At 38.8% G+C, this 23,630-nt stretch overlaps 3 non-coding genes across 3 annotated transcripts; all 3 read left to right on the plus strand.

Moving 5' to 3' along the window:
* Nucleotides 1-1,186: 1,186 nt before the first annotated feature.
* TRNAH-GUG (transfer RNA histidin (anticodon GUG)) lies at nt 1,187-1,258 on the plus strand. Its single transcript has one exon. It is a non-coding gene; the product is annotated as a tRNA-His (tRNA).
* A 1,588-nt stretch (nt 1,259-2,846) lies between these two features.
* TRNAH-GUG (transfer RNA histidin (anticodon GUG)) lies at nt 2,847-2,918 on the plus strand. The gene has a single exon. It is a non-coding gene; the product is annotated as a tRNA-His (tRNA).
* An 8,217-nt stretch (nt 2,919-11,135) lies between these two features.
* TRNAH-GUG (transfer RNA histidin (anticodon GUG)) lies at nt 11,136-11,207 on the plus strand. The gene has a single exon. It is a non-coding gene; the product is annotated as a tRNA-His (tRNA).
* The last annotated feature ends 12,423 nt before the right edge of the window (nt 11,208-23,630 follow it).

Genomic DNA, 23,630 nt, shown 5'->3' on the forward strand with positions numbered 1-23,630 from the left:
CATCTACTGCATAATTTCTTGTTCTCTTTGCTTTCGATAGCTTAAATATGCAAATATAAGGTTTAACCTGTTCTAAAATTATGTTATGAAAAATGAAGAAACCTCACATCACATAAAAACATCAGAATCAGACAATTGTAGATTCGACTCCCACCTGGCTCGCAAACTTTGCTATAATAGTACAGTGGTTAGTACTCTGTATTGTGGCTACTATTTGCAATTATGTGATTTACTCTTTTAATTATGTTGTGCGAAAAAAGTAGAAACCTCACATGAATTACGGATCACATGAAAATCTTTAGTCTCTGGCTGGTTCCGATTTCAATTTGTCAAACATGGAAGACTCTTATGGCAATGAAACCCTGTTGCAGGTTTTATACTGCTCTCAAAGTTGTGAACTTTGCCATAATCGTAAAGTGGTTAGTACTCTGTGTCGCGGCTGCAGCAACTCAGGGTCTCAGCTTTTATTCTTTGCTTATATTTCTTTAAAGGTTTTACCTCAATGTTAAAGAAGAATCTTTTTGGATTTTAAGGAAATAAACAACAAACTTCATGCTGCAAAATGTATTGTTCTCTTTTGCTTTGGATGGCTCCTACCTGAAAATATAAGGTTTAGCCGGTTCTAAATATGTGTTGTGAAAAAAAGTAGAAACCTCACATAAAATCCAGATCACATAAAAAGATCAAAATTAGAGAATTGTAGTTTCGACTTCCACCTGGCTCGTGAACTTTTCCGTAATCGTACAGTGTTGAGTACTCTGTGTCTTGGACGCAGCAACTACGGAACTCAGCAATTACTATTTGCTTAAGTTTTTTGATGGATCCTCCTGAAAATGGAAGCGTTTTATTGGATTGTTAGGTAATAGACAACAAATTTTGTCTACAACGTTATTTCTTGTTCTCTTTGCTTGGTATGGCTCCTATCCCTATCCTAGCAATTTTGTGATTTAGTCAATTTTAATTATGTTAAACTAGAAACCTCACATAAATTGTGGATCACATGAGAGTCTTTTGTTTCTGTCCTGTTCCGATTTGATTTGCCAAACGTGGCATTGGATCCCTATTTCAGGTGTTCTACTTCTCCATAAGCGTCAATGTGCCAACAGGGCCAGTGGTGCAATGGAGAACATGTCTGACTGCAGGTCAAATAATTGTAGGTTTGATGCCTTACTGTCTTGTGAATGTGGCCATGATCGTATAGTGGTTAGTACTCTGTGTTGTGGCCGCAGCAACCCCGGTTCGAATCCGGGTCACGGCAGTTTTTCTTTGCTTATTTTTTTTGTAATGTGTGTTCACATTACAGTGTTCAAAAATCGTTTTGGATTCTTAGGAAATGTCCAACAAATTTTATCTACTGCGTGATCTATTGTTCTCTTTTCTTTGGATGGCATCTATCTGAAAATATATCATTTAGCCTTGTCTGAAAATGTGTTGTAAAAAATAGTTAGAGCCTCACAAGATTTCCAGATCCTATGAGAATATCAGAATAAGAAGATTGTGGATTTGACTCCTACATGCGTGTGAACTTTGCTGTCGTTAGTACTCTGCTTTTTGCCTGCAGCGCGTCTGGGTCTTAGCAATTACTCTTTGCTTAAATTTTTTAATGGTTCTTCCCAAAAGTTGAATCTTTTTGAATTTTAAGGAAATAAACAACAAATTTCATCTACTGCATAATTTCTTGTTCTCTTTGCTTTCGATAGCTTAAATATGCAAATATAAGGTTTAGCCTGTTCTAAAAATATGTTATGAAAAATGAAGAAACCTCACATCACATAAAAACATCAGAATCAGACAATTGTAGATTCGACTCCCACCTGCCTCGCAAACTTTGCCGTAATAGTACAGTGGTTAGTACTCTGTATTGTGGCTACTATTTGCAATTATGTGATTTACTCTTTTAATTATGTTGTGCGAAAAAAGTAGAAACCTCACATGAATTACGGATCACATGAAAATCTTTAGTCTCTGGCTGGTTCCGATTTCAATTTGTCAAACATGGAAGACTCTTATGGCAATGAAACCCTGTTGCAGGTTTTATACTGCTCTCAAAGTTGTGAACTTTGCCATAATCGTAAAGTGGTTAGTACTCTGTGTCGCGGCTGCAGCAACTCCGGGTCTCAGCTTTTATTCTTTGCTTATATTTCTTTAAAGGTTTTACCTCAATATTAAAGAAGAATCTTTTTGGATTTTAAGGAAATAAACAACAAACTTCATGCTGCAAAATGTATTGTTCTCTTTTGCTTCGGATGGCTCCTACCTGAAAATATAAGGTTTAGCCGGTTCTAAAAATGTGTTGTGAAAAGAAGTAGAAACCTCACATAAAATCCAGATCACATAAAAAGATCAAAATTAGAGAATTGTAGTTTCGACTTCCACCTGGCTCGTGAACTTTTCCGTAATCGTACAGTGTTGAGTACTCTGTGTCTTGGACGCAGCAACTACGGAACTCAGCAATTACTATTTGCTTAAGTTTTTTGATGGATCCTCCTGAAAATGGAAGCGTTTTATTGGATTGTTAGGTAATAGACAACAAATTTTGTCTACAATGTTATTTCTTGTTCTCTTTGCTTGGTATGGCTCCTATCCCTATCCTAGCAATTTTGTGATATAGTCAATTTTAATTATGTTAAACTAGAAACCTCACATAAATTGTGGATCACATGAGAGTCTTTTGTTTCTGTCCTGTTCCGATTTGATTTGCCAAACGTGGCATTGAATCCCTATTTCAGGTGTTCTACTTCTCCATAAGCGTCAATGTGCCAACAGGGCCAGTGGTGCAATGGATAACATGTCTGACTGCAGGTCAAATGATTGTAGGTTTTATGCATTACTGTCTTGTGAATGTGGCCGTGATCGTATAGTGGTTAGTACTCTGTGTTGTGGCCGCAGCAACCCCGGTTCGAATCCGGGTCACGGCAGTTTTTCTTTGCTTATTTTTTTTGTAATGGGTGTTCACATTACAGTGTTCAAAAATCGTTTTGGATTCTTAGGAAATGTCCAACAAATTTTATCTACTGCGTGATCTATTGTTCTCTTTTCTTTGGATGGCATCTATCTGAAAATATATCATTTAGCCTTGTCTGAAAATGTGTTGTAAAAAATAGTTAGAGCCTCACAAGATTTCCAGATCCTATGAGAATATCAGAATAAGAAGATTGTGGATTTGACTCCTACATGCGTGTGAACTTTGCTGTGGTTAGTACTCTGCTTTTTGCCTGCAGCGCGTCTGGGTCTTAGCAATTACTCTTTGCTTAAATTTTTTAATGGTTCTTCCCAAAAGTTGAATCTTTTTGAATTTTAAGGAAATAAACAACAAATTTCATCTACTGCATAATTTCTTGTTCTCTTTGCTTTCGATAGCTTAAATAGGCAAATATAAGGTTTAGCCTGTTCTAAAAATATGTTATGAAAAATGAAGAAACCTCACATCACATAAAAACATCAGAATCAGACAATTGTAGATTTGACTCCCACCTGGCTCGCAAACTTTGCCGTAATAGTACAGTGGTTAGTACTCTGTATTGTGGCTACTATTTGCAATTATGTGATTTACTCTTTTAATTATGTTGTGCGAAAAAAGTAGAAACCTCACATGAATTACGGATCACATGAAAATCTTTAGTCTCTGGCTGGTTCCGATTTCAATTTGTCAAACATGGAAGACTCTTATGGCAATGAAACCCTGTTGCAGGTTTTATACTGCTCTCAAAGTTGTGAACTTTGCCATAATCGTAAAGTGATTAGTACTCTGTGTCGCGGCTGCAGCAACTCCGGGTCTCAGCTTTTATTCTTTGCTTATATTTCTTTAAAGGTTTTACCTCAATGTTAAAGAAGAATCTTTTTGGATTTTAAGGAAATAAACAACAAACTTCATGCTGCAAAATGTATTGTTCTCTTTTGCTTTGGATGGCTCCTACCTGAAAATATAAGGTTTAGCCGGTTCTAAAAATGTGTTGTGAAAAAAAGTAGAAACCTCACATAAAATCCAGATCACATAAAAAGATCAAAATTAGAGAATTGTAGTTTCGACTTCCAGCTGGCTCGTGAACTTTTCCGTAATCGTACAGTGTTGAGTACTCTGTGTCTTGGACGCAGCAACTACGGAACTCAGCAATTACTATTTGCTTAAGTTTTTTGATGGATCCTCCTGAAAATGGAAGCGTTTTATTGGATTGTTAGGTAATAGACAACAAATTTTGTCTACAACGTTATTTCTTGTTCTCTTTGCTTGGTATGGCTCCTATCCCTATCCTAGCAATTTTGTGATTTAGTCAATTTTAATTATGTTAAACTAGAAACCTCACATAAATTGTGGATCACATGAGAGTCTTTTGTTTCTGTCCTGTTCCGATTTGATTTGCCAAACGTGGCATTGGATCCCTATTTCAGGTGTTCTACTTCTCCATAAGCGTCAATGTGCCAACAGGGCCAGTGGTGCAATGGATAACATGTCTGACTGCAGGTCAAATAATTGTAGGTTTGATGCCTTACTGGCTTGTGAATGTGGCCGTTATCGTATAGTGGTTAGTACTCTGTGTTGTGGCTGCAGCGAATCCGGGTCACGGCAGTTTTTCTTTGCTTATTTTTTTTGTAATGTGTGTTCACATTACAGTGTTCAAAAATCGTTTTGGATTCTTAGGAAATGTCCAACAAATTTGATCTACTGCGTGATCTATTGTTCTCTTTTCTTTGGATGGCATCTATCTGAAAATATATCATTTAGCCTTGTCTGAAAATGTGTTGTAAAAAATAGTTAGAGCCTCACAAGATTTCCAGATCCTATGAGAATATCAGAATAAGAAGATTGTGGATTTGACTCCTACATGCGTGTGAACTTTGCTGTCGTTAGTACTCTGCTTTTTGCCTGCAGCGCGTCTGGGTCTTAGCAATTACTCTTTGCTTACATTTTTTAATGGTTCTTCCCAAAAGTTGAATCTTTTTGAATTTTAAGGAAATAAACAACAAATTTCATCTACTGCATAATTTCTTGTTCTCTTTGCTTTCGATAGCTTAAATATGCAAATATAAGGTTTAGCCTGTTCTAAAAATATGTTATGAAAAATGAAGAAACCTCACATCACATAAAAACATCAGAATCAGACAATTGTAGATTCGACTCCCACCTGCCTCGCAAACTTTGCCGTAATAGTACAGTGGTTAGTACTCTGTATTGTGGCTACTATTTGCAATTATGTGATTTACTCTTTTAATTATGTTGTGCGAAAAAAGTAGAAACCTCACATGAATTACGGATCACATGAAAATCTTTAGTCTCTGGCTGGTTCCGATTTCAATTTGTCAAACATGGAAGACTCTTATGGCAATGAAACCCTGTTGCAGGTTTTATACTGCTCTCAAAGTTGTGAACTTTGCCATAATCGTAAAGTGGTTAGTACTCTGTGTCGCGGCTGCAGCAACTCCGGGTCTCAGCTTTTATTCTTTGCTTATATTTCTTTAAAGGTTTTACCTCAATATTAAAGAAGAATCTTTTTGGATTTTAAGGAAATAAACAACAAACTTCATGCTGCAAAATGTATTGTTCTCTTTTGCTTCGGATGGCTCCTACCTGAAAATATAAGGTTTAGCCGGTTCTAAAAATGTGTTGTGAAAAGAAGTAGAAACCTCACATAAAATCCAGATCACATAAAAAGATCAAAATTAGAGAATTGTAGTTTCGACTTCCACCTGGCTCGTGAACTTTTCCGTAATCGTACAGTGTTGAGTACTCTGTGTCTTGGACGCAGCAACTACGGAACTCAGCAATTACTATTTGCTTAAGTTTTTTGATGGATCCTCCTGAAAATGGAAGCGTTTTATTGGATTGTTAGGTAATAGACAACAAATTTTGTCTACAATGTTATTTCTTGTTCTCTTTGCTTGGTATGGCTCCTATCCCTATCCTAGCAATTTTGTGATATAGTCAATTTTAATTATGTTAAACTAGAAACCTCACATAAATTGTGGATCACATGAGAGTCTTTTGTTTCTGTCCTGTTCCGATTTGATTTGCCAAACGTGGCATTGAATCCCTATTTCAGGTGTTCTACTTCTCCATAAGCGTCAATGTGCCAACAGGGCCAGTGGTGCAATGGATAACATGTCTGACTGCAGGTCAAATGATTGTAGGTTTTATGCATTACTGTCTTGTGAATGTGGCCGTGATCGTATAGTGGTTAGTACTCTGTGTTGTGGCCGCAGCAACCCCGGCTCGAATCCGGGTCACGGCAGTTTTTCTTTGCTTATTTTTTTTGTAATGGGTGTTCACATTACAGTGTTCAAAAATCGTTTTGGATTCTTAGGAAATGTCCAACAAATTTTATCTACTGCGTGATCTATTGTTCTCTTTTCTTTGGATGGCATCTATCTGAAAATATATCATTTAGCCTTGTCTGAAAATGTGTTGTAAAAAATAGTTAGAGCCTCACAAGATTTCCAGATCCTATGAGAATATCAGAATAAGAAGATTGTGGATTTGACTCCTACATGCGTGTGAACTTTGCTGTGGTTAGTACTCTGCTTTTTGCCTGCAGCGCGTCTGGGTCTTAGCAATTACTCTTTGCTTAAATTTTTTAATGGTTCTTCCCAAAAGTTGAATCTTTTTGAATTTTAAGGAAATAAACAACAAATTTCATCTACTGCATAATTTCTTGTTCTCTTTGCTTTCGATAGCTTAAATATGCAAATATAAGGTTTAGCCTGTTCTAAAAATATGTTATGAAAAATGAAGAAACCTCACATCACATAAAAACATCAGAATCAGACAATTGTAGATTCGACTCCCACCTGGCTCGCAAACTTTGCCGTAATAGTACAGTGGTTAGTACTCTGTATTGTGGCTACTATTTGCAATTATGTGATTTACTCTTTTAATTATGTTGTGCGAAAAAAGTAGAAACCTCACATGAATTACGGATCACATGAAAATCTTTAGTCTCTGGCTGGTTCCGATTTCAATTTGTCAAACATGGAAGACTCTTATGGCAATGAAACCCTGTTGCAGGTTTTATACTGCTCTCAAAGTTGTGAACTTTGCCATAATCGTAAAGTGATTAGTACTCTGTGTCGCGGCTGCAGCAACTCCGGGTCTCAGCTTTTATTCTTTGCTTATATTTCTTTAAAGGTTTTACCTCAATGTTAAAGAAGAATCTTTTTGGATTTTAAGGAAATAAACAACAAACTTCATGCTGCAAAATGTATTGTTCTCTTTTGCTTTGGATGGCTCCTACCTGAAAATATAAGGTTTAGCCGGTTCTAAAAATGTGTTGTGAAAAAAAGTAGAAACCTCACATAAAATCCAGATCACATAAAAAGATCAAAATTAGAGAATTGTAGTTTCGACTTCCACCTGGCTCGTGAACTTTTCCGTAATCGTACAGTGTTGAGTACTCTGTGTCTTGGACGCAGCAACTACGGAACTCAGCAATTACTATTTGCTTAAGTTTTTTGATGGATCCTCCTGAAAATGGAAGCGTTTTATTGGATTGTTAGTTAATAGACAACAAATTTTGTCTACAACGTTATTTCTTGTTCTCTTTGCTTGGTATGGCTCCTATCCCTATCCTAGCAATTTTGTGATTTAGTCAATTTTAATTATGTTAAACTAGAAACCTCACATAAATTGTGGATCACATGAGAGTCTTTTGTTTCTGTCCTGTTCCGATTTGATTTGCCAAACGTGGCATTGGATCCCTATTTCAGGTGTTCTACTTCTCCATAAGCGTCAATGTGCCAACAGGGCCAGTGGTGCAATGGATAACATGTCTGACTGCAGGTCAAATAATTGTAGGTTTGATGCCTTACTGGCTTGTGAATGTGGCCGTTATCGTATAGTGGTTAGTACTCTGTGTTGTGGCTGCAGCAACCCCGGTTCGAATCCGGGTCACGGCAGTTTTTCTTTGCTTATTTTTTTTGTAATGTGTGTTCACATTACAGTGTTCAAAAATCGTTTTGGATTTTTAGGAAATGTCCAACAAATTTTATCTACTGCGTGATCTATTGTTCTCTTTTCTTTGGATGGCATCTATCTGAAAATATATCATTTAGCCTTGTCTGAAAATGTGTTGTAAAAAATAGTTAGAGCCTCACAAGATTTCCAGATCCTATGAGAATATCAGAATAAGAAGATTGTGGATTTGACTCCTACATGCGTGTGAACTTTGCTGTGGTTAGTACTCTGCTTTTTGCCTGCAGCGCGTCTGGGTCTTAGCAATTACTCTTTGCTTAAATTTTTTAATGGTTCTTCCCAAAAGTTTAATCTTTTTGAATTTTAAGGAAATAAACAACAAATTTCATCTACTGCATAATTTCTTGTTCTCTTTTCTTTCGATAGCTTAAATATGCAAATATAAGGTTTAGCCTGTTCTAAAAATATGTTATGAAAAATGAAGAAACCTCACATCACATAAAAACATCAGAATCAGACAATTGTAGATTCGACTCACACCTGGCTCGCAAACTTTGCCGTAATAGTACAGTGGTTAGTACTCTGTATTGTGGCTACTATTTGCAATTATGTGATTTACTCTTTTAATTATGTTGTGCGAAAAAAGTAGAAACCTCACATGAATTACGGATCACATGAAAATCTTTAGTCTCTGGCTGGTTCCGATTTCAATTTGTCAAACATGGAAGACTCTTATGGCAATGAAACCCTGTTGCAGGTTTTATACTGCTCTCAAAGTTGTGAACTTTGCCATAATCGTAAAGTGATTAGTACTCTGTGTCGCGGCTGCAGCAACTCCGGGTCTCAGCTTTTATTCTTTGCTTATATTTCTTTAAAGGTTTTACCTCAATGTTAAAGAAGAATCTTTTTGGATTTTAAGGAAATAAACAACAAACTTCATGCTGCAAAATGTATTGTTCTCTTTTGCTTTGGATGGCTCCTACCTGAAAATATAAGGTTTAGCCGGTTCTAAAAATGTGTTGTGAAAAAAAGTAGAAACCTCACATAAAATCCAGATCACATAAAAAGATCAAAATTAGAGAATTGTAGTTTCGACTTCCACCTGGCTCGTGAACTTTTCCGTAATCGTACAGTGTTGAGTACTCTGTGTCTTGGACGCAGCAACTACGGAACTCAGCAATTACTATTTGCTTAAGTTTTTTGATGGATCCTCCTGAAAATGGAAGCGTTTTATTGGATTGTTAGTTAATAGACAACAAATTTTGTCTACAACGTTATTTCTTGTTCTCTTTGCTTGGTATGGCTCCTATCCCTATCCTAGCAATTTTGTGATTTAGTCAATTTTAATTATGTTAAACTAGAAACCTCACATAAATTGTGGATCACATGAGAGTCTTTTGTTTCTGTCCTGTTCCGATTTGATTTGCCAAACGTGGCATTGGATCCCTATTTCAGGTGTTCTACTTCTCCATAAGCGTCAATGTGCCAACAGGGCCAGTGGTGCAATGGATAACATGTCTGACTGCAGGTCAAATAATTGTAGGTTTGATGCCTTACTGGCTTGTGAATGTGGCCGTTATCGTATAGTGGTTAGTACTCTGTGTTGTGGCTGCAGCAACCCCGGTTCGAATCCGGGTCACGGCAGTTTTTCTTTGCTTATTTTTTTTGTAATGTGTGTTCACATTACAGTGTTCAAAAATCGTTTTGGATTTTTAGGAAATGTCCAACAAATTTTATCTACTGCGTGATCTATTGTTCTCTTTTCTTTGGATGGCATCTATCTGAAAATATATCATTTAGCCTTGTCTGAAAATGTGTTGTAAAAAATAGTTAGAGCCTCACAAGATTTCCAGATCCTATGAGAATATCAGAATAAGAAGATTGTGGATTTGACTCCTACATGCGTGTGAACTTTGCTGTGGTTAGTACTCTGCTTTTTGCCTGCAGCGCGTCTGGGTCTTAGCAATTACTCTTTGCTTAAATTTTTTAATGGTTCTTCCCAAAAGTTTAATCTTTTTGAATTTTAAGGAAATAAACAACAAATTTCATCTACTGCATAATTTCTTGTTCTCTTTTCTTTCGATAGCTTAAATATGCAAATATAAGGTTTAGCCTGTTCTAAAAATATGTTATGAAAAATGAAGAAACCTCACATCACATAAAAACATCAGAATCAGACAATTGTAGATTCGACTCCCACCTGGCTCGCAAACTTTGCCGTAATAGTACAGTGGTTAGTACTCTGTATTGTGGCTACTATTTGCAATTATGTGATTTACTCTTTTAATTATGTTGTGCGAAAAAAGTAGAAACCTCACATGAATTACGGATCACATGAAAATCTTTAGTCTCTGGCTGGTTCCGATTTCAATTTGTCAAACATGGAAGACTCTTATGGCAATGAAACCCTGTTGCAGGTTTTATACTGCTCTCAAAGTTATGAACTTTGCCATAATCGTAAAGTGATTAGTACTCTGTGTTGCGGCTGCAGCAACTCCGGGTCTCAGCTTTTATTCTTTGCTTATATTTCTTTAAAGGTTTTACCTCAATGTTAAAGAAGAATCTTTTTGGATTTTAAGGAAATAAACAACAAACTTCATGCTGCAAAATGCATTGTTCTCTTTTGCTTTGGATGGCTCCTACCTGAAAATATAAGGTTTAGCCGGTTCTAAAAATGTGTTGTGAAAAAAAGTAGAAACCTCACATAAAATCCAGATCACATAAAAAGATCAAAATTAGAGAATTGTAGTTTCGACTTCCACCTGGCTCGTGAACTTTTCCGTAATCGTACAGTGTTGAATACTCTGTGTCTTGGACGCAGCAACTACGGAACTCAGCAATTACTATTTGCTTAAGTTTTTTGATGGATCCTCCTGAAAATGGAAGCGTTTTATTGGATTGTTAGGTAATAGACAACAAAGTTTGTCTACAACGTTATTTCTTGTTCTCTTTGCTTGGTATGGCTCCTATCCCTATCCTAGCAATATTGTGATTTAGTCAATTTTAATTATGTTAAACTAGAAACCTCACATAAATTGTGGATCACATGAGAGTCTTTTGTTTCTGTCCTGTTCCGATTTGATTTGCCAAACGTGGCATTGAATCCCTATTTCAGGTGTTCTACTTCTCCATAAGCGTCAATGTGCCAACAGGGCCAGTGGTGCAATGGATAACATGTCTGACTGCAGGTCAAATAATTGTATGTTTGATGCCTTACTGGCTTGTGAATGTGGCCGTGATCGTATAGTGGTTAGTACTCTGTGTTGTGGCCGCAGTAACCCCGGTTTGAATCCGGGTCACGGCAGTTTTTCTTTGCTTATTTTTTTTGTAATGTGTGTTCATATTACAGGGTTCAAAAATCGTTTTGGATTTTTAGGAAATGTCCAACAAATTTTATCTACTGCGTGATCTCTTGTTCTCTTTTGCTGTGGATGGCTCCTACCTGAAAATATAAGGTTTAGCCGGTTCTAAAAATGTGTTGTAAAAAATAGTTAGAGCCTCACAAGATTTCCAGATCCTATGAGAATATCAGAATAAGAAGATTGTGGATTTGACTCCTACATGCGTGTGAACTTTTCTGTGGTTAGTACTCTGCTTTTTGCCTGCAGCGCGTCTGGGTCTTAGCAATTACTCTTTGCTTAAATTTTTTAATGGGTCTTCCCAAAAGTTTAATCTTTTTGAATTTTAAGGAAATAAACAAATTTCATCTACTGCATAATTTCTTGTTCTCTTTGCTTTCGATAGCTTAAATATGCAAATATAAGGTTTAGCCTGTTCTAAAGATATGTTATGAAAAATGTAGAAAGCTCACATCACGTAAAAACATCAGAATCAGACAATTGTAGATTCGACTCCCACCTGGCTCGCAAACTTTGCCATAATAGTACAGTGCTCTGTATTGTGGCTACTATCTGCAATTATGGGATTTACTCTTTTAATTATGTTGTGCGAAAAAAAGTAGAAACCTCACATGAATTGCGGATCACATGCAAATCTTTCGTCTGGCTGGTTCCAATTTCAATTTGTCAAAGATGGAAGACTCTAAGGGTATGTGCACACGCTAGCTTGCTTTTACGGCTGAAATGACAGACTGTTTTCAGGAGAAAACAGCTGCCTCGTTTCAGCCGTAATTGCTCCTCCTCGCATTTTGCGAGGCTTCTCTGACAGCCGTAAATTTAGAGCTGTGCTTCATTGAGTTCAATGAAGTACGGCTCAAATTACGTCTGAAAGAAGTGTACTGCACTTCTTTTGACGAGGCTGTATTTTTACGCGTCGTTGTTTGACAGCTGTCAAACGACGACGCGTAAATGACAGGTCGTCTGCACAGTACGTCAAATGAATGGGCAGATGTTTGCCGACGTATTGTAGCCCTATTTTCAGACGTAAAACGAGGCATAATACGCCTCGTTTACGTCTGAAAATAGGTCGTGTGAACCCAGCCTTATGGCAATGAAACCCTGTTGCAGGTTTTATACTGCTCTCAAAGTTGTGAACTTTGATGTAATCGTAATGTGGTTAGTACTCTGTGTCGCGGCTGCAGCAACTCCGGGTCTCAGCATTTACTCTTTGCTTACATTTTTTTAAAGGTTTTACCTCAATTTTAAAGAATCTTTTTGGATTTTAAGGAAATAAACAACAAACTTCTTGCTGCAAAATTTCTGCTTGTCTTTTGCCTTGGATGGCTCCTACCTGCAAATATAAGGTTTAGCCTCTTCTAAAAATGTGTTGTGAAAATTTTTTAGAAACCTCACATAAAATCCAGATCACATAAAAAGATCAAAATTAGAGAATTGTAGATTCGACTTCCACCTGGCTCGTGAACTTTGCCATAATCATACAGTGTTGAGTACTCTGTGTCGTGGACGCAGCAACTATGGAACTCAGCAATTATTATTTGCTTAAGTTTTTTGATAGATCCTCCTGAAAATTGAAGCGTTTTTTTGAATTGTTAGGTAATAGACAACAAATTTTGTCTACAACGTTATTTCTTGTTCTCTTTGCTTGGGATGGCTCCTATCCTTATCCTAGCAATTTTGTGATTTAGTCAATTTTAATTATGTTAAACTAGTTTAATCACATAAATTGTGGATCACCTGAAAATCTTTCGTTTCTGTCCTGTTTCGATTTGATTTGCCAAACGTGGCATTGGATCCCTATTGCAGGTGTTATACTTCTCCCAAAGCATCAATGTGCCAACAGGGCCAGTGGTGCAATGGATAACACGTCTGACTGCAGATCAAAAGATTGCAGGCTTGACTTGTTTCTTGGTTGTGAATGTGATCGTATAGTGGTTAGTACTCTGTGTTTTGGCTGCAGCAACCCTGGTTCAAATCCAGGTTACGGTAGGTTTTCTTTGCTTAATTTTTTTGTAATGTTTTACCTCAATGTTAAAGAATCTTTTTTTGGATTTTAAGAAAACAATCAACAAACTTCATGCTGCAAAATTTCTTGTTCTCTTTTGCTTTGGATGTCTCCTACCTGAAAATATAAGGTTTAGCCTGTTCTAAAATTGTGTTGTGAAAAAAATTAGAAACCTCACATAAAATCCAGATCACATAAAAAGATCAAAATTAGAGAATTGTAGATTTCACATCCACCTGGCTCGTGAACTTTGCGGTAAGCATACAGTGTTGAGTACTCTGTGTTGTGGCCGCTGCAATGTTTTACCCTCTGTGTTCAAAAATCATTTTGGATTTTTAGGAAATGTCCAACAAATTTTATCTACTGCGTGATCTCTTGTTCTCTTTTCTTTGGATGGCATCTATCTGAAAATATATCATTTAGTCTTGTCTGAAAATGTGTTGTAAAAAATAGTTAGAACCTCACAAGCTTTCCGGATCCCTTGAACATATCAGAATAACAAGATTGTAGATATGACTCCTACGTGCGTGTGAACTTTGCTGTGGTTAGTACTCTGCTATTTGGCCACAGCGACTCTGGGTCTTAGCAATTAGGGTATGTGCACACACACTAATTACGTCCGTAATATACGGACGTATTTCGGCCGCAAGTTCCGGACCGAACTCAGTGCAGGGAGCCGGGCTCCTAGCATCATAGTTATGTACGATGCTAGGAGTCCCTGCCTCTCTGCAGGACAACTGTCCCGTACTGTAATCATGTTTTCAGTACGTGACAGTTGTCCTGCAGCGAGGCAGGGACTCCTAGCATCGTACATAAGTATGATGCTTGGAGCCCGGCTCCCTGCACTGTGTTCGGTCCGGTACTTGCGGCCGAAATACGTCCGTATATTACGGACGTAATTAGTGTGTGTGCACATACCCTTACTCTTTGCTTAAGTTTTTTAATGGTTCTTCCTAAAAGTTGAATCTTTTTGAATTTTAAGGAAATAAACAACAAATTTAACCCCTTTCCGACATATGACATACCGTTACGTCATAGCCGGGTAGGGGAAGTATGGAGCGTGCTCACAGATTGAACCCGCTCCATACGATGCGGGTGTCGGCTGTTTGTTACAGCCGACACTTAAGAGTAACAAGCGGCATCGCACTCGAGCTCCTTTAACTCGTTAAATGCTGCGGTCAATAACGACCGCAGCATTTAAATCGTTAGAAAGAGGGAGGCAGCACGCTCTAACAGCTCATCGCACCCCCCGCAACGCAATCGCAGGAGGGCGATGGTTGCTATGGCTGCCTGGGGGCCTAATGAAGGCCCCCATGTCCGCCATCTTTGTGCACCTATTAAGCCTTAATAGATGCCTGTCAGAATCACGATATACTTCAATACATTAGTATCGCAGTATATTGTGCAAGCGATCTAACGATTGTTGGTTGAAATCCCCTAGGGGGACTAATAAAAAAATAAAAAATTAGTTAAAGAGGCTCTGTCACCAGATTTTCAAACCCCTATCATCTATTGCAGCAGATCGGCGCTGCAATGTAGATAACAGTAACGTTTTGTTTTTTTCAAAAACGAGCATTTTTGGCCAAGTTATGACCATTTTTATATTTATGCAAATGAGCCTTTCTTAAGTACAACTGGGCGTGTTTAAAGTTATGTCCAAGTGGGCGTGTATTGTGTTCGTTACATCTGGGCGTTTTTACTTGTTTTACTAGCTGGGCGTTGTGAATAGAAGTGTATGATGCTGACGAATCAGCATCATCCACTTCTCTTCGTTACCACCCAGCTTCTGGCAGTTCAGACACACAGCGTGTCCTCGCTCATCCGACGCGATGAAGTTCCTGTGGGAGGAAGTGAGTGACGTCACAGCGTGATCTCGCGAGGACACGCTGTGTGTCTGTGCACTGCCAGAAGCTGGGTGGTAACGAAGAGAAGTGGATGATGCTGATTCGTCAGCATCATACACTTCCATTCACAACGCCCAGCTAGTAAAACAAGTAAAAACGCCCAGATGTACACACAATACACGCCCACTTGGACATAACTTTAAACACGCCCAGTTGTATTTAAGAAAGGCTCATTTGCATAAATATAAAAATGCTCATAACTTGGCCAAAAATGCTCGTTTTTGAAAAAAAAAAACGTTACTGTTATCTACACTGCAGCGCCGATCTGCTGCAATAGGAGATAGGGATTTGAAAATCTGGTGACAGAGCCTCTTTAAATGAAGTTTTTTTTTGTGTAAAAAAAATAAATATTAAAAGTTCAAAAAACCCCCCCTTTCCCATTTTCCCCCTAGAGCATAGTAAAAAAAAAACAAAAAAAACATATTTGGTTTTGCCGCGTCCTTAAAAGTCTGAACTATTACAGTATATCATTATTTAACCCACACGGTGAACGCCGTTAAAAAAATTGTAAACGCCATAATCTCTATTTTTTGGTCACCTAATCTCCCACAAAAAATGAAATAAAAAATAGAAAAAACTATATATATTTGCTATTGCCGTAATCGTATTGACCCACAGAATAAAGTAAGTTGTTGTGTTAATTGCACAGTGAATTCCGTAAAAACGGCGTGCAAAAAAACATGGAGGAATTGCTGTTTTTTTCATTTTCTACACCAACAAATAATTTTTTCCCCGTTTCCTAGTACATTATATGGCAAAATAAATGGTGCTACGAAAAACGACAACTCGTCCCCCAAAAATCAAGCCCTCATAGGACTATATCGACGGAAAAATAAAGACGTTATGGCTTTTGGAAGGTGGGGAGGAAAACGAAACGAAAATGAAAATCTGAAATAGGGCTGCGGCGGGAAGGGGTTAATCTACTGCATAATTTCTTGTTCTCCATGCTTTCGATGGCTTCTATATGCAAATATAAGGTTTAGCCTGTTCTAAAAATATGTTATAAAAAAAGTAGAAACATCACATAAAAAGATCAGAATCAGACAATTGTAGAGTCGACTCCCACCTGGCTCTTAAACGTTGCCGTAATAGTACAGTGGTTAGTACTCTGTATTGTGGCTACTATCTGCAATTATGGGATTTACTCTCAGCTAATTATGCTGTGTGAAAAAAAGTAAAAACCTCACATGAATTGCGGATCACATGAATATCTTTAGTCTCTGGCTGGTTCCTATTTCAATTTGTCAAACATGAAAGACACTTGTGGCAATGGAACCCTGTTGCAGGTTTTATACCGCTCTCAAAGTTGTGAACTTTGGCGTAATTGTAAAGTGATTGGAAATGTCGCTGCAGAATTTTCTTTGTATCTTAACTTCAGACATTATCTGCATTTGTCTATGCGTTACAAATTAATAAAGGCTCTGATTTGAGAGAGACCATGACATGCAGCATCGGTGCTCAAAAGCAGTCTCTGCCCCTTGGAGGCGCAAATGCATCTTTATTTGTAAGGAAATTAGAGTAGGCGTTACCCTCATACTTGCATACATATACATTCTATGTATGGTAACATACAGAATCCCAAGCTCATCTTAGTATGTATTTTTGGCGAAAAGAAGAACAATGTCATCAAGTCTTGTTACGTCAGGCTTTGTAACAGCTGAATGCCAAGTCATAAAACCAGAAGTCTTAGAATAGAATAGCCATCCCCCTCTGTAGGCTGTTTTACAGCTTCAACTGTCTGTCCATGTTGAGCAATTTAGGTTCACAAATATAAAGATATTAAAATATTTTTGACAGTTCCCTTCTTTTGATTATAAATTTGCTTAGCCGTGTATTAGAATACACCTTCAACGGCTACATTCTGATCAGCTCCCCTGAATCAGGGCATCCCTTGTGCCATTCACCGTTGAATAGGTACTCAGTATATGTGTCTAGCGATAGGTACACACCTGAAGATTTAGGGAATTCCAGGTTCTACAATTCGTGCAATACCATCTATCTTGGTGTTGTGCTACGGCTTGACATATAACTTTATCAGGTATGGAAGCATTTAGTATCACGTAAACAGGTGGCTCTAAATGTTTCCTTACTCCTCGGTTTTTTGTATGGTGGGTGGTCTGAACCACATGCACTTTAATATCCTGTGCTGTTTTCTTGACTGCTGTTATTTTTGTAATCAAACATATTGCGAATTTAACCCCTTCCCGACATTTGACGTATGGGTACGCCATGGGAAGCTAGTGCTTCCCGCATTTTGCTATATCCATACGCCAAATGCTTGGCACCTGCTCAGAAACTGAGCCTGTGCCATCATCGCCGGATGTCAGCGGTATCTTACAGCTTACATCCGGCTGTAATGGCGGGAAGTGAAATTAGCTTTGATCCCGGCTATTAACCCCTTAAATGCAGCGCTCAAACGCGATCAGTGCATTTAAGGTGTTTGCAGCTAATTGGAACTCCGGCAATGAAGTTGCCGGGGTTTCCGTGGCTGCAATGGCAACCGGAGGCCTAATACTGGCCTCCTGGTCTGCATAGCTCGGAAGCCGTTCAGGACACGCCCGGCGGCGGAGCCTGAACTGCTTCTGTAGCCACTGGCAAGATGGCGCCGGCTCAGGAGCTGATCTGGCATCATCAGTGGTGGATGTCAGCTGTATGTTACTGCTGACATCCACCTGTAATGGCAGGAACCGGAGCTAGCTCCGATCCCTGCCATTAACCCCTTCGATGCAACATCGAGTGCACACTAATTTCTACAAAACACCTGCAGGGTTGACATGCTCACTACACCGCTAGGTGAATACATTGAGGGGTGTAGTTTCCAAAATGTGGTCACTTCTGTGGGGTTTCCACTGTTTTGGTCCCACAGGCGCCCAGAAACCAATCCAGCAAAATCTGCACTCCAAATTGCGCTACTTCCCTTCTGAGCCCTGCCGTGTGCCCAAACAGCAGTTTATGACCACATATGGGGAGAAATTGTTTTACAAATGTTGGGTTCTTTTTTTCCTTTATTTGTTGAGAAAATTAAACATTTTGAGCTAAAGCTACGTCTTATTGAAGAAAAAGGATTGTTTTTATTTTCACTGCCCAATTCAAATAATTTCTAAACACCTGTGGGATCAAAATGCTCACTACACCCCTAGATGAATTCCTCAAGGGGTGTAGTTTCCTAAATGTAGTCACTTTTTGGGCGTTTTCATAGTTTTGTCCCCTCAGGGGCTTTGTGACATGGCCTCCACAAACCATTCCTGCTAAATGTGTTCTTTAAAATCCAAATAGCGCTCTTTCCCTTGTAAGCCCTGCCGTGTTTCCAAACAACCGTTTATGACCACATGTTGGGTATTGTTTTACTCGGGAGAATTTTCTTTAGAAATTTTGCGGTGCTTTTTCTCCTTCAGTCCTTGTGGAAATGAGAAAAAATTAGCTAAATCTACATTTTTTTGAAAAAAATGTAGATTTTTATTTTTAGGGCCTACTTCCAATAATTTCTGCAAAAAACCTGTGGGGTCAAAGCGCTCACTATACCCCTAGATAATTTCCTCAATGGGTGTAGTTTCCAGAATGTGGTCATTTGTGGAGGGTCTCCACTGTTTTGTCCCCTCTTTGCAAATGTGACACGGCCTTCGCAAACCATTCCTGCTAAATTTGAACTCCAAAAGCCAAATGGCGCTCTATCCCTTCTAAGCCCTGCCGTGTGTCCAAACAGCCGTTTATGACCACAAATGGGGTATTGTTTTACTCTGGAGAAATTGCTTTACAAATTTTGTGGTGCTTTTTCTCTATTTGGTCTTTGTGGAAATGAGAAAAAATTTGCTAAACCTACATTTTCTTAGAAAAAATGCCTAATTCCAATAATTTCTGCAAAAAACCTGTGTGGTCAAAATGCTCACTATACCCCTAGATAATTTCCTTGAGGTGCGTAGTTTCCCAAATGGGGTCACTTTTGAGGGATTTCCACTGTTTTGGCACCACAAGAGCCCTTCAAACCTGACGTGGTACCTAAAATATATTCTAATAAAAATAAGGCCCCAAAATCCACTAGGTGCTCCTTTGCTTCTGATGCCGATGCTTCAGTCCAGTAGCACGCTAGGGCCACATGTGGGATATTTCCTAAAACTGCAGAACCTGGGTAATAAAGATTGAGTTGCATTTCTCTGGTAAAACTTTCTGTGTTACAAAAAAATTGGATTAAAAATTAATTTCTGCAAAAAAATATGAAATTAGTAAATTTCACCTCTACTTTGCTTTAATTCCTGTGAAACGTCTAAAGGGTTAAGAAATTTTCTAAATGCTGCTTTGAATACTTTGAGGGGTGAAGTTCTTAAAATGGGGTGACTTTTGGGGGGTTTCTAATATATAAGGCCCTCAAAGCCACTTCACAACTGAAATGTCCCCTGTAAAAATAGCCTTTTGAAATTTTATTGAAAATGGGAGAAATTGCTGCTAAAGTTCAAAGCCTTGTAACGTCCTAGAAAAAAAAAAGGATGTTCAAAAAACAATTCCAATTTAAAGTAGACATATAGGGGATGTTAATTAGCAACAATTTTGTGTGGTATAACTGCCTGTCTTACAAGCAGATACATTTAAATTAAGAAAATGCTAATTTTTGAAATTTTTCGCTGAATTTTGGTGTTTTTCACAATTAAATACTGAACATATCGAGCAAATTTTGCCAGTAACATAAAGTCCAATGTGTCACGAGAAAACATTCTCAGAATCGCTTGGATAGGTAAAAGCATTCCGAAGTTATTACCACATAAGGTGAAACATGTCAGATTTGAAAAATGAGGCTCTGTCAGGAAGGTCAAAAGTTGCCAAAGCGGGAAGTGGTTAAACAAAATATATCGCAGCAAAACAAAAACCAGTAACTGTACCGCCACATGACTTATACCAGAAACCCAGCCTCCAATTCCTCTAAACCAATTGTCTGGGTTTAACCAGCTCAACCAGTCGGTCCAATCAAGATTCCAATCCTCTTTAGACTTAACTTTCCTAAATTCTTCCTTTACCTTTTGGGCTTGTTCTATGTCATGCTTTACCTGTACTAATCCTGAGGGATCTACATAATGGCAACAGGCTGGTCGAACAATTTGACACATACCCCCCTGTGATGCAGTTAAATAACAGAATGTATGTTTGATGCTTTGAATGGAACCTATTTAATTTAAATATATATATTGGACAGTTGATACTAGTAACTAGCCAGCATATAGTAGCTCTAGACCAGGGGTCTAAAGCACGCGGCCCGTGGGCCGCATGCGGCCCCTGGGGCTGTCATCTGCAGCCCGCGGGACACAGAGCCGCTAGACTCTGGAAATCCCTGACATATGAATAGCGATGTCTGGGGCTTCCCCAGAGCTGGAGTCCCGTGCAGAGCGCTAGTATCGGCTCTGCTCCGGGACTCTGTGGAATTCCCTGACATCGCTGTCCATCCCTTGAGGAAGCATACTGTGAGACGCGCGTTGGGGTTTCCGCACGTCTGTCAGGCTCCTGTACACACCTTTTAATGGGTAAGACCTTCTAGAAACTGTGGAACTTATGGAAGTATTAGTCTTTGAGTGACTGTTAATTTTTCATTGGCACTTCTTGAACAATTGATACTTGCACTAGCAGTATATTCCTCTTATATTTCCATTACTGCATACTTATGTCATGATATGTCATTTAGTGTCTATTACACACTGTCTTTCATTTATTCCCCATATCTATCTTCTAGATTGGTTATTATATCCCTATACTTGTCATATTGAGTCTGCTATTCTTGTTACACTGGAATTATATAGAGTTTCTCTGTCCATTTGTACCTTTTTAAACAACTTTTTCTGTGTATGTAACTATGTTCAATAAAGTTTTTTTTCACTTTTTATTATATGGCTTCCATGCTCCTCTTTCTCTCTTGTGTATAAATTTTTATATAGGAGTTGCCTTATTACTAGTTAGGTAGTATGCATTACATTAATAGCATCTAACCCTTTATCGATAATTGCAGTAGGAGTTCTTTTGTGTATAAGAGGGGTTATGGTATAGTAATGATGTGTTTCTATTGTACCTAAAGGGGTTCTCCACCTACTGACAACTGATGACCTATCCACCGGATAGGTCATCAGTACATGATCTGTGGGGGTCTGACACCCGGACCCCGCATAGATCAGCTGGTCCGATGACTCCGTGCACCGGACGTAAATGCCGGAAGAAGTTGGTTCCGGCCACGGAATAGTGGCCGAGCTGCAGTACTGCAGCTCTGCTCATATTCAAGTGAATAGGAGCAGGCCTGCAGTTCTGCAGCACGGCCGCTTTTCTATGTATGGAGCCAAGTGTTTCCGGCCTCCGTAAATAGCATTATGTGCCATAACATTCGGTGCCTGCAGGCCACCGGAGCGGGTGATCGGTGCAGGGTCCGGGTGTCGGACCCGCACCGATGATATACTGATGACCTATCCGGTGGATAGGTCATCAGTTGTCAGAAGGTGGAAAAGGCCTTTGATTTGCTAAAATGTCATAAAAGGTCATAAAACGAAGTAGTAAAATCAAATTTTGGCTAGCTCATAAAGGAGGGGACATAGGACCACTCTTTTCCCCATTTGAGAGGCACATCTGGGTGCATCCTACTAGTAATGTATGCATGCTTTCTTATCTTTTAAGTTGCTATTCCATTCTACAATTGATAATTGACGCCTGACTACCGTCGATCGATAGTTGTTGTGTCAAATGATGCTCTAAAATGTACTCACATTTTTCTATACAATACAAGAAGGGGCCTGAGAGAATGTCCTTAGAGGCTCCACATTAGACCAACAACTGTGTGTCTGTGTCTTGCTCTCCGACAGCTGTTACAATTAGGAAAACAGCGTGACCTGATTTGACAGCATTTGTCTATCACCTAACCTTTGGATTACTCTAACACCGGTTTCACAGTGCTCCAGAAATGTGACTCATGATCAGCTGTTGATGCTTTTGAAGAGCCAGTGGTCAGGGCTGCCAACCGTCCGTTAATTCACAGACAGCCTGCAAAATCTGGGTGATTTTTCTGCCATTCGTAGTGTCCGGCAGAAAAAATACACCGTCCATGAATTATTTTTTCCCCCTGAAAATTTGCACTGCGCATGCGCCAAATTGAAATGCGCAGTGCAAACAAGAAAGTGACGCCACTACACTAAAAAACAGAGTGCGGTATTAGCAGTGGTGGGTACTGGCGGACCACCAGACTCCACCACCACCACCTCTAAGACCGCGCTCTCCCTCTGCATCATTTCAGATTCCACATGTCAGGCATCCTATCGGTCCACAGCTTTAGCCCAGATTTCATGTTAGTGACGGTTTTCTTTGTATGGAAGTTCATTCACTAAATTTTACAAAGTGTAAATTTTAAATTTTAGTCAAAATTTATTGTAGTAGAATTTTTACACTACAGTTTTGTTTAGCACTAATATATAACGTTGTAGGTTCAGGGTCACAAAATTTTAGTTAGTGTCATGTAGGCAGGAAGTTCTTTAGTTTTATATTGTCATAATATTTTTTTTACTGAAGTTTGTTCAGTACATTTTTTATACATGTTTTTTTTTCTAAACTTTTATTTTCCTGTTTTCTTTTTTCCTTTTCTTTTTTATTCTTCAGCTATTTTAATTTACTGGTGTAAATGCACAACACACACAAAAAACCCTGTGTAAAAATAAAGTCAATATTACACGTGTTCAAGCACAACACACCTAATAAAAATGTCCCAATCATCCTAAAGTGTCTATTCAGCAGAGGGGGCATACGCCATCCTGGCCTCTGACACTGATTTGGCCAGCGAGAGAGAAGAGGAATTTTGCCCCATACATATTGTCCTCCTCCTCCTCATCATCACCCAGTGGCGACCCAGGACATCAGCTGAGGCAACCCCCCAGATAAGTGATCCCATGTGAATCCCACCTCCCAAGAAGATCAATTTATATGCCCAGCAATTTATTGCCCAGAACCTCACGTAATCATATGCTAGACCTTTCAAGTGGACACCTGTGGATGCAGCGGGGATTGTCAAATGTTGGGGCCTTGTGTTGCATATGGGGCTAGTAAAGAAGTCACTGATCAGGCAATGCTGATGTACAGATATTTTGTACAACACCCCAATTTACTGCATGGCCACGCCCCGGACACGCTTTAAAGCTATTCTTAAATTTTTTGCATTATAATGATAATGCAAAGTGCCTGCCCCATGTTGACCCCACATATGACCGCCTATTCAAAATTAGGTCAGTAATTCATCATTTCTGCACCAAATTTCGACAAGCGTACACCCCCAAAAGAACATTGTAATAGACGAGTCCCTTGTACATTTTAAGGGAGGCTAAAATTCTGCCAATACCTTTCCAGTAAGAGGGCGAGGTATGGAATTAAAATATACAAGCTGTGGGAGAGTAGCTCAGGGTACATCTACGGGTATCAGGTTTATGAAGGGAAGGCCTACAGGATTGAACCCCCAA

This window comes from Rhinoderma darwinii, chromosome 3, assembly GCF_050947455.1.
Source record: "Rhinoderma darwinii isolate aRhiDar2 chromosome 3, aRhiDar2.hap1, whole genome shotgun sequence".
Taxonomy (NCBI): domain Eukaryota; kingdom Metazoa; phylum Chordata; class Amphibia; order Anura; family Rhinodermatidae; genus Rhinoderma; species Rhinoderma darwinii.